Here is a 16,146-nt window from a genome sequence, read left to right as displayed (position 1 = left end):
AATGGGCAGAAGACCTAAACAGATATTTCTCCAAAGAAGATATACAGATTGCCAACAAACATGAAAGGATGCTCAACATCACTAATCATTAGAGAAATGCAGATCAAAACTACAATGAAGTATCACATACTAGTCAGAATGGCCATCATCAAAAAATCTACAGACAATAAATGCTGGAGTGGGTGTAGAGAAAGGGGAATCCTCTGCACTGTTAGTGGGAATGTAGGTTGATACAGCCACTATGGAGAGCAGTATGGAGGTTCCTTAAAAAACTAAAAATGAACTACCTTATGACCCAGCAATCCCACTACTGGGCATATACCCTGAGAAAATGATAATTCAAAAAGAGTCATGTACCACAATGTTCATTGCAGCACTATTTACAATAGCCAGGACATGGAAGCTACCTAAGTGTCCATCAACAGATGAATGGATAAAGAAGATGTGGCACATATATACAATGGAATATTACTCAACCATAAAAAGAAACGAAATTGAGTTGTTTGTAATGAGGTGGATGGACCTAGAGTCTGTCATACAGAGTGAAGTAAGTCAGAAAAAGAAAAACAAATACCGAATGCTAACATATATATGGAATCTAAAACAGATGGTTCTGATGAACCTAGGGGCAGGACAGGAATAAAGATGCAGACGTAGAGGATGGACTTGAAGACATGGGGAGGGGAAGGGTAAGCTGGGATGAAGTGAGAGAGTAGCATTGACATATATACACTACCAAATGTAAAATAGGTAGCTAGTGGGAAGCAGCCGCATAACACAGGGGGATCAGCTCGGTGCTTTGTGACCACCTAGAGGGGTGGGATAGGGAGGGTGGGAGGGAGACGCAAGAGGGAGGAGATATATGTATATGTGTAGCTGATTCACTTTGTTTTACAGCAGAAACTAACACAACATTGTAAAGCAATTATACTCCAATAAAGATGTTAAAAAAAAGAAGATAAATTACAAAAAAAGAAAATCTAAATGTAAAAAATAAAACCATATAACTACTAGAAGGAAACACAGATGAATTCCCATCTAAACCTGGTGTAGGGAAAGTCTTTCTTACTATTACTCAGAATCCAGAGGCAGTAAAATACAAGACCATTTTCCTATGGAGAAATAAAAATTTGAATGGCTAAAAACAACATAAAGTCAAAACACAGCTGGCATACTTGGAGGGAATATTTGCAACATACATCTAAGACAAAAGGGTAGTGTTCCTAATATGTGGAGAACCCTTAAAAATTGAGCAACAGCGGACCTGATGGAAAACTGGGAAGTAGACGCGAGAAATTCAAGTTAAAACAACACAGGTGTCATTGTTTGCCTATCAGATTGGCAAAAATTAAAAACTAGGACAACACATTCTGTTGATGAGGCTGTGGGGGAGAAGGCTCTTTTACACATCGCTGGTGGGAAGGTAAATTGCCACAACCCTTCTGGAGGGATATTTGGTGATACCTAACAGAATTACGTATGTACGCGGCTTTCAACCCAACAAGCTTACTTTTAGGAATCCATCCTGAAGATACAACTATCAATACAAAAATATGAAAATACATCAGAACAAAGTTATTGTTTGCAGTATTGTTTATAATTACGAGACATTGAAAAAATTGAAATGCTCATACATAGAATGGTTGATTAAATTATGGTACAGTCACATAGTGGAATACTATGCAGATGTAAAAAGAAAATGAAAGAGTCTATGAAGTGATATGAAGTGATTTCCACGACATATTGTTATGTGAAAAATAAAAAGCCCCCAAAAGCGTATGTAGTATGCTATCCTTCATCTAAGAAAGAAAGGAGGAATAAGAAAATATACATGTCATTCCTCATTTGTGCAAAAAAAATGCAGAAAGGATAAACCAGAAATAACAAGATTGGATACCTGCAATCTTGGGAAAGGTTGGGAAAGGGGTAGAAAGAAAGAGGGAATGGAAATAGGGTAGTATCGATGAGGGAGATGAAAGAGGGAATGGAAATAGGGTAACATTGATGAGGAGGGAGCGACACTTCTTTGAGTATGTCTTTTTGTGTGGCTCTGTCTCACAGAACCACAATGATGTTTCATATACCCCCGAAAATAAATGATTAAAACCAATTAGAATCTGGTGGAGGGGGAACCCAAAATGGAATGAACATTGACAAATGAGCCTAACAGTATTACAGATGAATAAAATAACTACACAGAAGGGTGGCGGGGGGGAAAGAACAAACTTAAGAAACTGGAAAACAGTGTATTGACTGGATTCTGTAAGGCTAAGGGAAAAAACATACATAAATGCTGTAATCCAGTTAGTAAAAGTGTTTCTCAAAGAGGAATGGATTAGCAACAACTCTGTCTATGTACTAAAATTGAACAAGTAAGTAAATAAATTGTAGATAATGAGAATTGGGTTTCTCACTGTTAAAGAGAGAAGTTATATTTTAAAAAGAGGGAAGGGGGTCTTCCCTGGTGGCGCAGTGGTTGGGAGTCCGCCTGCCGATGCAGGGGACATGGGTTCGTGCCCTGGTCTGGGAAGATCCCACATGCCGCGGAGCGGCTGGGCCCGTGAGCCATGGCTGCTGAGCCTGCGCGTCCGGAGCCTGTGCTCCGCAATGGGAGAGGCCACAACAGTGAGAGGCCCGCGTACTGCAAAAAAAAAAAAAAAAAAAAAAAAAAAAGAGGGAAGGTTAAAAGGAACCTTTTGGATTAGAGCTAGAAATACTAGTATAAGCTTATGGTTTTCAATATATAGATAGATAAGCACACAGATAAAGGGATACAGAAATATAGATATATGTGTATAGGTGGGCTACTATGCTTAGTACATATTTCCTAGTTCTGTCTGCTGAGAGGACACAGAAGTAGTGACACCTCGGTAAGAATGATCATACCTAGTGCCCAGATCTTGGTCTGTAAAAGGAACCAGCACTGCTAGAAGTGGTTGATTACAGGACTGGGACAGCGAAAAGACAAGAGCCTGGAACATCTGGTGGTGTCAGAAAAGGGTTGTTTTGAAAGAACACAAGAGCTAACATGAAGGAGTACCCACTGGCCCAAACTGTAACAATTTAAGGAAAAAAAGAAAAGATAGTATTGGATTATAGCCCATAGAATAAGATATTTATGGGTTCATACTGAAATAAACATTCAACTGACTGACTGACTTACAAAATAAATTAAGTAAACAAATAAACAAACAAATAAATAAGAGCTCTTCTTCACAATTCCAGTGAATAAATTGGAATTCCAATGAATAAATGTGAGAAGAAAAAGGTAAACAGAATTACCATTAGGTAACCACTTCAGTAATAAATATTGTAAACAAGGATCCACTGATGCTAAAATTAGTAGATGGAAGTTTGGGGAGAAATAACATTGCATAGTCTCAAAATGTCTCCCCAAGGTAGTTATCAGCTTACAAGGAGAAAACCAACTTACAAGGCAGACACCAACTTAACTGGGTGATTAAGGTAAATATCAGTATTAAGGATATCATGAATTCCTTGCTTATGTTGCATTGAAAGGGAGACAGCATAATTTTTGTGGTATTCTTGCCAAAAATGCGTAACCTCATTTCAGTCATGAGAAAACATTGGAGAAACCCAAATGGAGGGACATTCTACAAAGTAATTGATCAATACTCTTCAGAAGTGTTGAGGTCATGAATGACAAGAAACACTGGGGACTTCCCCAGTGGTGCAGTGGATAAGACTCTGTGCTCTCAATGCAGGGGGCCCGGGTTCGATCCCTGGTCGGGGAATTAGATCCCACATGCGTGCCGCAACTAAGACTTCGCATGCCACAACTAAGGAGCCCATGTGTGCAACTAAGGAGCCCACGAGCCACAACTAAGGAGCCCGCCTGCTGCAATTAAGACACCACGCAACCAAATTAATAAATAAATATTTTTTAAAAAAGACTGATAACTACTGCAGACTGGAGGAGACTAAAGAGAAATAACAATGTAATGTAGAATCCTGGATAAGATGCTACATAGAAGGATATTAGTGGGAAAATTAGTAAAATTTGAGTAAGATTTATAGTTAATAATATTTAAGCAGTATTAATTTCCTGTTCATAATTATTCTATACTTACGAAGATCTTCACATTAGAGGACATAGGATAAGGAATATAAGAGAGCTCCACTATTTTTGCAACTTTTTTGTAAGTCTAATATTAGTTCAAAAAAAGAAGTTAAAAAAACCATATATGTTCATCTCAAAGGTACAAAAAAGCTTTTGAAAATAAAATTCAACCCCTATTCATTGGGAATAGAAGGAAATTTATTTTAAATTCATAAGGAGCATCTTTAAAAACTCCAGAGCAGTTATCTTAATTGGAGAAATATTAGAAACATTCCTTAAAAAAATTAAGAATGAGACTAGGATGCTGCTGTTACTACTTTTATTCAGCATATTATTGGAGATACTAACCAGTGTGAGAAAACATGGAAAGAGAAATTTCCAAAAATTGGAAAAGAAGAAATAAAACTGTCATTATTTATAGATGATGTGATGGATTATTATAATTATTATTTATAGATTTACAAAGGATCTTTCCCCTCTTAAAACTACAAGCAGGGGCTTCCCTGGTGGCACAGTGGTTGAGAGTCCGCCTGCCGACGTAGGGGACACGGGTTCGTGCCCCGGTCCGGGAAGATCCCACATGCTGCGGAGCGGCTGGGTCCGTGAGCCATGGTCACTGAACCTGTGCGTCCGGAGCCTGTGCTCCGCAATGGGAGAGGCCACAACAGTGAGAGGCCCGCGTACCACACACACACACACACACACACACAAAACTACAAGCAAATTATTAGAAATAATGGGAAAGTTTAGCAAGGTGGCCAGGTATAAGGTTAATATACAAAAGTCAATTGCATTTCTAGAGTGGAGTGACTAACAACTAGAAACACAAATAAAGAGAAGGCACCATTTACAATATTATCATGTGGTACTAAATATCTAGTAAGAAATTTAACAATTTTGTTGTTAAATGAAAAAATTAAGAGAAATTAAAGAAGTAAATACCCATACTTTGTTCACTGAAAGGTTTAACATTGTAAAGATTTCAGTTCTCTCCAAGTTGATCTATAAATTCAGTAAAAATCCAATCAAAATCCCAATAAGATTTTCATGAAATTTGATAAGATTATTCTGATAGGTAAAAGAGTACGTGGTCAAAAGCAGCCTGGGCATTTATTGTATTTATATATATATATATATATATATATTTTTTTTTTTAGCCTGGGCATTTTTGAAAACGAAAAGCAGGAATAATTTGCCCTCTTAGATATCAGGATTTAGTGTGAACCTATAGTAATTAAAAGCGGTATGGTTTTGGCCAGTTGAAGTCAGCCAATTTTTTTTTTTTTAACATCTTTATTGGGGTATAATTGCTTTACAATGGTGTGTTAGTTTCTGCTTTATAACAAAGTGAATCAGTTATACATATACATATGTTCCCATATGTCTTCCCTCTTGCGTCTCCCTCCCTCCCACCCTCCCTATCCCACCCCTCCAGGCTGTCATAAAGCACCGAGCCAATATCCCTGTGCCATGTGGCTGCTTCCCACTAGCTATCTACCTTACTACGTTTGTTAGTGTGTATATGTCCATGACTCTCTCTCGCCCTGTCACAGCTCACCCTTCCCCCTGCCCATAACCTCAAGTCCGTTCTCTAGTAGGTCTGCGTCTTTATTCCTGCCTTACCCCTAGGTTCTTCATGACATTTTTTTTTCTTAAATTCCATATATATGTGTTAGCATACGGTATTTGTCTTTTTCTTTCTGACTTACTTCACTCTGTATGACAGACTCTAGGTCTATCCACCTCATTACAAATACCTCAATTTCGTTTCTTTTTATGGCTGAGTAATATTTCATTGTATATATGTGCCACATCTTCTTTATCCATTCATCCGATGATGGGCACTTAGGTTGCTTCCATCTCCGGGCTACTGTAAATAGAGCTGCAGTGAACGTTTTGGTACATGACTCTTTTTGAATTGTGGTTTTCTCAGGGTATATGCCCAGTAGTGGGATTGCTAGGTCATATGACAGTTCTATTTGTAGTTTTTTAAGGAACCTCCATACTGTTCTCCATAGTGGCTGAACCAATTCACATTCCCACCAGCAGTGCAAGAGTGTTCCCTTTTCTCCACACCCTCTCCAGCATTTATTGTTTCTAGATTTTTTGATAATGGCCATTCTGACTTGTGTGAGATGATACCTCATTGTAGTTTGGATTTGCATTTCTCTAATGATTAATGATGTTGAGCATTCTTTCATGTGTTTGTTGGCAGTCTGTATATCTTCTTCGGAGAAATGTCTATTTAGGTCTTCTGCCCATTTTTGGATTGGGTTGTTTGTTTTTTTGTTATTGAGCTGCATGAGCTGCTTGTAAATTTTGGAGATTAATCCTTTGTCGGTTGCTTCATTTGCAAATATTTTCTCCCATTCTGAGGGTTGTCTTTTGGTCTTGTTTATGGTTTCCTTTGCTGTGCAAAAGCTTTGAAGTTTCATTAGGTCCCATTTGTTTATTTTTGTTTTTATTTCCATTACTCTAGGAGGTGGGTCAGAAAGGATCTTGCTGTGATTTATGTCATAGAGTGTCATGCCTATGTTTTCCTCTAAGAGTTTGATAGTTTCTGGCCTTACATTTAGGGCTTTAATCCATTTTGAGCTTATTTTTGTGTATGGTGTTAGGGAGTGATCTAATCTCATACTTTTACATGTACCTGTCCAGTTTTCCCAGCACCACTTATTGAAGAGGCTGTCCTTTCTCCACTGTACATTCCTGCCTCCTTTATCAAAGATAAGGTGTCCATATGTGTGTGGGTTTATCTCTGGGCTTTCTATCCTGTTCCATTGATCTATCTTTCTGTTTTTGTGCCAGTACCATACTGTCTTGATTACTGTAGCTTTGTAGTATAGTCTGAAGTCAGGGAGCCTGATTCCTCCAGCTCCTTTTTTCGTTCTCAAGATTGCTTTGGCTATTCGGGGTCTTTTGTGTTTCCATGCAAATTGCAAAATTTTTTGTTCTAGTTCTGTGAAAAATGCCAGTGGTAGTTTGATAGGGATTGCATTGAATCTATAGATTGCTTTGGGTAGTAGAGTCATTTTCACAATGTTGATTCTTCCAATCCAAGAACATGGTATATCTCTCCATCTATTTGTATCATCTTTAATTTCTTTCATCAGTGTCTTATAATTTTCTGCATACAGGTCTTTTGTCTCCTTAGGTAGGCTTATTCCTAGATATTTTATTCTTTTTGTTCCAATGGTAAATGGGAGTGTTTTCTTGATTTCAGATTTTTCATCATTAGTATATAGGAATGCCAGAGATTTCTGTGCATTAATTTTGTATCCTGCCACTTTACCAAATTCATTGATTAGCTCTAGTAGTTTTCTGGTAGCATCTTTAGGATTCTCTATGTATAGGATCATGTCATCTGCAAAGAGTGACAGCTTTACTTCTTCTTTTCCGATTTGGATTCCTTTTATTTCCTTTTCTTCTCTGATTGCTGTGGCTAAAAACTATGTTGAATAAGAGTGGTGAGAGTGGGCAACCTTGTCTTCTTCCTGATCTTAGTGGAAATGCTTTCAGTTTTTCACCATTGAGGATGATGTTTGCTGTGGGCTTGTCATATATGGCCTTTATTATGTTGAGGAAAGTTCCCTCTATGCCTACTTTCTGCAGGGTTTTTATCATAACTGGGTGTTGAATTTTGTCAAAAGCTTTCTCTGCATCTATTGAGATGATCATATGGTTTTTCTCCTTCAATTTGTTAATATGGTTTATCACATTGATAGATTTGTGTATATTGAAGAATCCTTGCATTCCTGGAATAAACCCCACATGATCATGGTGTATTATCCTTTTAATGTGCTGTTGGATTCTGTTTGCTAGTATTTTGTTGAGGATTTTTGCATCTATGTTCATCAGTGATATTGGCCTGTAGTTTTCTTTCTTCGTGACATCCTTGTCTGGTTTTGATATCAAGGTGATGGTGGCCTCATAGAAGGAATTTGGGAGCGTTCCTCCCTCTGCTGTATTTTGGAAGAGTTTGAGAAGGATAGGTGTTAGCTCTTCTCTAAATGTTTGATAGAATTCGCCTGTGAAGCCATCTGGTCCTGGGCTTTTGTTTGTTGGAAGATTTTTAATCACAGTTTCAATTTCAGTGCTTGTGATTGGTCTGTTCATATTTTCTATTTCTTCCTGATTCAGTCTTGGCAGGTTGTGCATTTCTAAGAATTTGTCCATTTCATCCAGATTGTCCATTTTATTGGCATAGAGTTGCTTGTAGTAATCTCTCATGATCATTTTTATTTCTGCAGTGTCAGTTGTTACCTCTCCTTTTTCATTTCTAATTCTATTGATTTGAGTCTTCTCCCTTTTTTTCTTGATGAGTCTGGCTAGTGGTTTATCTATTTTGTTTATCTTCTCAAAGAACCAGCTTTTAGTTTTATTGATCTTTGCTATTGTTTCCTTCATTTCTTTTTCATTTATTTCTGATCTGATTTTTATGATTTCTTTCCTTCTGCTAGCTTTGGGGTTTTTTTGTTCTTCTTTCTCTAATTGCTTTAGGTGCAAGGTTAGGTTGTTTATTCGAGATGTTTCCTGTTTCTTAAGGTGGGCTTGTATTGCTATAAACTTCCCCCTTAGAACTGCTTTTGCTGCATCCCATAGGTTTTGGGTCGTAGTGTCTCCATTGTCATTTGTTTCTAGGTATTTTTTTATTTCCTCTTTGATTTCTTCAGTGATCACTTCATTATTAAGTAGTGTATTGTTTAGCCTCCATGTGTTTGTATTTTTTACAGATCTTTTCCTGTAATTGATATCTAGTCTGATGGTGTTGTGGTCAGAAAAGATACTTGATACAATTTCAATTTTCTTAAATTTACCAAGGCTTGATTTGTGACCCAAGATATGATCTATCCTGGAGAATGTTCCATGAGCACTTGAGAAAAATGTGTATTCTGTTGTTTTTGGATGGAATGTCCTATAAATATCAATTAAGGCCATCTTGTTTAATGTATCATTTAAAGCTTGTGTTTCCTTATTTATTTTCATTTTGGATGATCTGTCCATGGGTGAAAGTGGGGTGTTAAGTCCCCTACTATGAATGTGTTACTGTCGATTTTGCCTTTTATGGCTGTTAGTATTTGCCTTATGTATTGAGGTGCTCCTACGTTGGGTGCATAAATATTTACAATTGTTATATCTTCTTCTTGGATCAATCCCTTGATCATTATGTAGTGTCCTTCTTTGTCTGTTGTAATAGTCCTTATTTTAAAGTCTATTTTGTCTGATATGAGAATTGCTACTCCAGCTTTCTTTTGGTTTCCATTTGCATGGAATATCTTTTTCCATCCCCTTACTTTCAGTCTGTATGTGTCTCTAGGTCTGAAGTGGGTCTCTTGTAGACAGCATATATAAGGGTCTTGTTTTTGTATCCATTCGGCCAATCTGTGTCTTTTGGTGGGAGCATTTAGTCCATTTACATTTAAGGTAATTATCGATATGTATGTTCCTATTCCCATTTTCTAAATTGTTTTGGGTTCGTTATTGTAGGTCTTTTCCTTCTCTTGTGTTTCTTGTCTAGAGAAGTTCCTCTAGCATTTGTTGTAAAGGTGGTTTGGTGGTGCTGAATTCTGTTAGCTTTTGCTTGTCTGTAAAGGTTTTAATTTCTCCATCAAATCTGAATGAGATCCTTGCTGGGTAGAGTAGTCTTGGCTGCATGTTTTTCTCCTTCATCACTCTCAGTATGTCCTGCCACTCCCTTCTGGCTTGTAGGGTTTCTGCTGAGAGATCAGCTGTTAACCTTATGGGGATTCCCTTATGTGTTATTTGTTGTTTTTCCCTTGCTGCTTTTAATATGCTTTCTTTGTATTTAATTTTTGACAGTTTGATTAATATGTCTTGGCGTATTTCTCCTTGGATTTATCTTGTATGGGACTCTCTGTGCTTCCTGGACTTGATTAACTATTTCCTTTCCCATATTAGGGAAGTTTTCAACTATAATCTCTTCAAATATTTTCTCAGTCCCTTTCTTTTTCTCTTCTTCTTCTGGAACCCCTATAATTCGAATGTTGGTGCGTTTAATGTTGTCCCAGAGGTCTCTGAGACTGTCCTCAGTTCTTTTCATTCTTTTTTCTTTATTCTGCTCTGCAGTAGTTATTTCCACTATTTTATCTTCCAGGTCACTTATCCGTTCTTCTGCCTCAGTTATTCTGCTATTGATCCCATCTGGAGTACTTTTAATTTCATTTATTGTGTTGTTCATCGTTGCTTGTTTCATTTTTATTTCTTCTAGGTCCTTGTTAACTGTTTCTTGCATTTTGTCCATTCTATTTCCAAGATTTCGGATCATCCTTACTATCATTATTCTGAATTCTTTTTCAGGTAGACTGCCTCTTTCCTCTTCATTTGTTAGGTCTGGTGCATTTTTATATTGCTCCTTTATCTGCTGTGTGTTTTTCTGTCTTCTCATTTTGCTTATCTTACTGTGTTTAGTGTCTCCTTTTTGCAGACTGCAGGTTCATAATTTCCGCTGTTTTTGATGTCTGTCTCCAGTGGCTAAGGTTGGTTCAGTGGGTTGTGTGGGCTTCCTGGTGGAGGGGACTAGTGCCTGTGTTGTGGTGGATGAGGCTGGATCTTGTCTCTCTAGTGGGCAGGTTCATGTCTGGTGGTGTGTTTCGGGGTGTCTGTGGCCTTATTATGATTTTAGGCAGCCTCTCTGCTAATGGGTGGGGTTGTGTTCCTGCTTTGCTAGTTGTTTGGCATAGGTTGTCCAGCACTGTGGCTTGCTGGTCGTTGAGTGAAGCTGGCTGCTGGTGTTAAGATGGAGGTCTCTGGGATATTTTCGCCGTTTGATATTATGTGGAGCTGGGCGGTCTCTTGTTGACCAGTGTCCTGAAGTTGGCTGTCCTACCTCAGAGGCAGAGCCCTGACTCCTGGCTGGAGCACCAAGAGCCTTTCATCCACACAGCTCAGAATAAAAGGGAGAAAAAGTAGAGGGAATTAGTAGAAGTATGAGGAAAGAAAGAAGGAAAGGAGGGAAGGAAGGAAGGAAGGAAGAAAGAAAGAAAGAAGCAAAGAAGGAAAGAAGGCAAGAAGGAAAGAAAGGAGGGAGGGAGGGAGAGAGGAAGGAAGGAAGGAGGGAAAGCAGGAAAAAAGAAAGAAAGAAGATACAGTAAAAATAAAATAAAGTATAATAAAGTTATTGAATTAAAAAATTCTTATTTAGAAAAAAAAAAGGGATGGATAGAACCTTAGGACAAATGTTGGAAGCAAAGCTATACAGACAAAATCTTACACAGAAGCATACACATACACCCTCACTAAAAGAGGTAAAGGGGGAAAAATCATAAATCTTGCTCTCAGAGACCACCTCCTCAATTTGGGATGATTCGTTGTCTAAAGGAGGGAAGGAAGGAAGAAGGGAAAGAAAGAAAGGAAGAAAGAACGAAGGTAAAGTATAATAACGTTATTAAAATTAAAATTAATTATTAAGAAAAAAATTTAAAAAGAAAACCATGGACGGATAGAACCCTAGGACAAATGGTGGAAGCAAGACTATACAGACAAGATCTCACACAGAAGCATACACATACACATTCACAAAAAGAGGAAAAGGGAAAAAAAATCATAGATCTTGCTCCTAAAGTCCACTTCCTTAATTTGGGATGATTGGTTGTCTATTCAGGTATTCCGCAGATGCAGGGTATATCAAGTTGATTGTGGAGCTTTAATCCGCTGCTTCTGAGGCTGCTGGGAGAGATTTCCCTTTCTCTTCTTTGTTCTCACAGCTCACCGGGGCTCAGCTTTGGATTTGGCCCCGCCTCTGCGTGTAGGTCGCTGGTGGGCGTCTGTTTTTTGCTCAGACAGGACCGGGTTAAAGGAGCCGCTGATTCGGGGGCTCTGGCTCACTCAGGCCTGGGGGGAGGGAGGGGCGGGCCTGCTGTGGCAAAGGCCGGCGTGACTTTGCACCAGCCTGAGGCCCGCTGTGCGTTCTCCCGGGGAAGTTGTCCCTGGATCCCGGGAACCTGGCAGTGGCGGGCTGCACAGGCTCCGCGGAAGAGGGGTGTGGAGAGTGACCTGTGCTCGCACACAGGCCCCTTGGTGGCGGCAGCAGCAGCCTTAGCGTCTCCCGCCCGTCTCTGGGGTCCGCGATTTTAGCCGCGGCTCGCGCCCGTCTCTGGGGTTCGCGGTTTTAGTCGCGGCTCGCGCCCGTCTCTGGAGCTCCTTTAAGCAGCGCTCTTAAACCCCTCTCCTCACGCACCAGGAAACAAAGAAGGAAGAAAATGTCTCTTGCCTCTTCGGCAGGCGCAGACTTTTCCCCTGGACTCCCTCCCGGCTAGCCGTGGTGCACTAACCCCTTCAGGCTATGTTCAAGCCGCCAACCCCAGTCCTCTCCCTGTGCGCTCCGTCCGAAACCGAAACCCGAGCCTCAGAGCCTCAGCTCGCAGCCCCGCCCGCCCCGGCGGGGGAGCAGACAAGCCTCCCGGGCTGGTGAGTGCCGGTCGGCACCTATCCTCTGTTTGGGAATCTCCCCGCTTTGCCCTCCGCACCCGTTGCTGTGCTCTCCTCCGCAGCTTCGGCGCTCCCCCCTCCGCCTCCCGCAGTCTCCTCCCGCGAAGGGGCTTCCTAGTGTGTGGACACTTTTACTCCTTCACAGCTCCCTCCCACGGGTGCAGGTGCCGTCCCTATTCTTTTGTCTCTGTTTTTTCTTTTTTTTTCTTTTGCCCTACCCAGGTACGTGGGGAGTTTCTTGCCTTTTGGGAGGTCTGAGGTCTTCTGCCAGCCTTCAGTAGGTTTTCTGTAGGAGTTGTTCCACGTGTAGATGTATTTCTGGTGTATCTATGGGGAGGAAGGTGATCTCCGCGTCTTACTCTTCCGCCATCTTCCTCTCATTCCGAAGTCAGCCAATTTTTAATTTTGGGATTTCTTTAAAGGATTAAAGTTTAGGAAAAAAAAGATTAAAGTTTAATCTTTTATTATGAGCATTCGAAGTTGCTACATCTTCGAAATCATATTTCCAAGGAGCTAAATGGCTTTTTATAAATGTTTTATAGATGTTAATACAATGGAAGGGTAAAGAATGTTTTACAATAATGAAAATAACATGGTATGTAAATATTTTGCAAGGGATTTGAGAGACAGATGTTGTAGATAGTTCTGGTTTTAAGAACCAAATATAGTTCAAGTAAGATTTGATGTAGATTCAAGTAAGATTGCTCTAGTTCAGTAATTTCATAAAAATCTTAGGATCTAATTCTGGATGGAGAATATCCCATGGAACCTGGGGAGCTTCAGGTTTTGTAGAACAATGTGAAAAACCTTGAGCTAATTAAATAACCTTTAGAGGTTACTTCAAATTTGTTTTTATACTTACATAGGAATTTATATTGCCTTGTTTTTCACAGGTTACACAAGTTAGTAGCTAAATAAAGTATATTCTAAGGCTTTTTTTGTTTGGTTTAGGGAAATAGTTAACAGTTGATACTTTGATAATATTGCAATTGTTTTTCTTCTGAAAGAATAAATCAATTTGGTTAGTTTAGTTAAGAGCTTTTTTGTTTTTTTGTTTTTGCAAGTTGTTACAACTCATGAGAGCATTCTTACTTCTGATCCATATGTGTATTGTGCTCTTGTTCTTTCCTCATTACAGTAAGGTGTTATAAATTTTACAAACCTAGTCCTGATAATGTGACAGGATATAAATTTATCTTAAATATTATTAAATTAAGTATATAAATCTAAGTTTTAACACAATGTTTTCATGAAGTAGACTATTTTATTTGAAATCTAAGTAATCGGATGTTTCTGTACAAATTTTTATGAAGTAAGAATAAGTAAATAATTTGATATTAGCAATCTATTTTCCCCCAAAAAAGCTCTTATTGTAGATAAAGAATAAAGCCCAGAGATGTTAAGTACAAGTTCAGAGGAGTCATTATTGACAAAGTCAGAATTGAACCCAGTTTTTCTGATTCCAAATGTGCTGGAAATATTGTGAAGGAGGAATCAGGAGGCCTGGTGAATAAACTGGAGCTGTGGAAGGAGATATCTAGAGTTGGGTTTTGCTGTAACCTAATTGGTCTCCTTATCCCCACTCTTCCCCTTTTTCTCATTCATCTTTCATACTGTCTGTTCTTTTCTCTTATGCTCATTATCTTTGTTATGCTATCACCATTATTTTATAAAATTCATTTAGGAATTGAGTAACCTTAATTAGAATAGATTTCATTTTTCAGATTCTAAAAGCTTTAGAACATTTGTTTTTATCCATCCACTCAACTGTGCCAGAAATCTTGATGTCTTCTGCAGTCTTTTCTTTACCCTCCACATCTAATTGCTTCTTGGATTCTACCTCAGAACTAGTTCACAAATCTATCACCGTTTTCCCCTTCAAGCAGTCTTGCCTGGTTTCTAGCCCTTTCATCTGCTGGATGGTCACTAGCCTTCTAAAAGTTCTTCCTACTCTTTCATCTATGAAAATTGATTCCTCTACATTAAAGCGTCCATAAACTTGGTTGGGAAGACATTACATCTTTTTTTCCCTTCCAGTTTTATTGAGATATAATTGACATACAGCACTGTATAAGTTTAAGGCATACAGCATAATGATTTGACTTACGTACATCATGAAATGATTATCACAGTAAGTTTAGTGAATATCTGTCATCTTATATAGATACAAAATTAAAGAAATAGAAAAATATTCTTTTTCCTTGTGATAAGAACACTTCAGATTTACTCTCTTAACCATTTTCATATATAATGTACAGCAGTGTTCATTATATTTATCATGTTGTACATTACACCCCTAGTACTTATTTATCTTATAACTGGAACTTTGTACCTTTTGACTGTCTTCATCCAGTTCCCCCTCCCCCCACCTCCATCTCTGGTAACAGTAAGATATTACATCTTTATTTTCACTAATTGCTTATTGAAAATTAGCATTTCCTTCCATTATGAATAAGGTGACAATCCACAGTAATATTATCAATACTTGTGGCTTGGTCACCAGTGGAAAACACATATATTTTCATATCACATTACAGCTGTTGAAGATAACTTGAGTATCATTTATGCCCATGATACTTTGGCATACTTTGAAATTATAGTAGTTGCTGCATACTCTGCTGTATCTTGTTATTTAATGTTTTAATGAGGCTCATAGGTTATCCCCAGTTTTAAAAGTATTTTGATTACTGTATTTCCATATAATTGGTTTTACTATCCTATTTCATTTCATGAACTTAAAAATATTATTCTGTAATAAAAATGTTCTAAAATTAGATAATGGTAATAGTTACACAACTTTGTGAAATACTAAAAAAAACACTGAATTGTACACTTTAAAAGGGTGAACTTTATGTATGTAAGTTATATTCCAATAAAGCTGTTATAAAAATATTATTCTGGGGACTTCTCTGGTGGCGCAGTGGTTAAGGAATCCGCCTGCTACTGCAGGGGACACAGGTTCGAGCCCTAGTCTGGGGAGATCCCACATGCCACGGAGCAACTAAGCTCGTGAGCCACAACTGCTGAGCCTGCTCTCTAGAGCCCATGAGTCACAACTAATGAAACCTGCGCACCTAGAGCCCGTGCTCCAAAATAAGAGAAGCCACCGCAATTAGAAGCCTGCGCACCGCAACGAAGAGTAGCCCCCGCTCGCCACAACTACAGAAAGCACGCAAGCAGCAACGAAAACCCAACGCAGCCAAAAATAAATAAATAAACTCTATTCATAAAAAAAAAAATTATTCTGATAATGGGTCTCTATGCTTTATCAGAATATCAAAAGCGTCTAAGGTACATAAAGGATTACCAGTCCCTTCTCTGGAAATATACTATCCTTCCCAGTTACTACCTAGAAACCTTTTTTATTAGGCATTTTTCCAAAACCTTGCTAAATATTTCCTCAGTAAAGCCTCTTCCAATTTCCCAGGGCAGTTCTTTTGGTGTGCTCTTAGGAATGCTTACATATACTGCATATACCCTAAGCCCATTGTTGGTTATCAACCTCTAGGTTGATAATTTCTTCAGCCTTGGGTTCATGTCTTTGTGTCCGTAGCACCTGGTATAATGCCTGGCACATAGTGGATGGTTTACTGATGAGTGAGTGAATAATGAGGCTT

At 38.7% G+C, this 16,146-nt stretch overlaps 1 protein-coding gene across 19 annotated transcripts in view; it reads left to right on the top strand.

The window, feature by feature from the left end:
- Positions 1–16,146, top strand: part of SHLD2 (shieldin complex subunit 2) — a 108,441-nt gene that overhangs the window by 66,095 nt on the left and 26,200 nt on the right. The window lies entirely within an intron of this gene.

This window comes from Tursiops truncatus, chromosome 16 (assembly GCF_011762595.2).
Source record: "Tursiops truncatus isolate mTurTru1 chromosome 16, mTurTru1.mat.Y, whole genome shotgun sequence".
Lineage (NCBI taxonomy): Eukaryota > Metazoa > Chordata > Mammalia > Artiodactyla > Delphinidae > Tursiops > Tursiops truncatus.
This window is presented reverse-complemented; position numbering and strand designations above follow the sequence as displayed.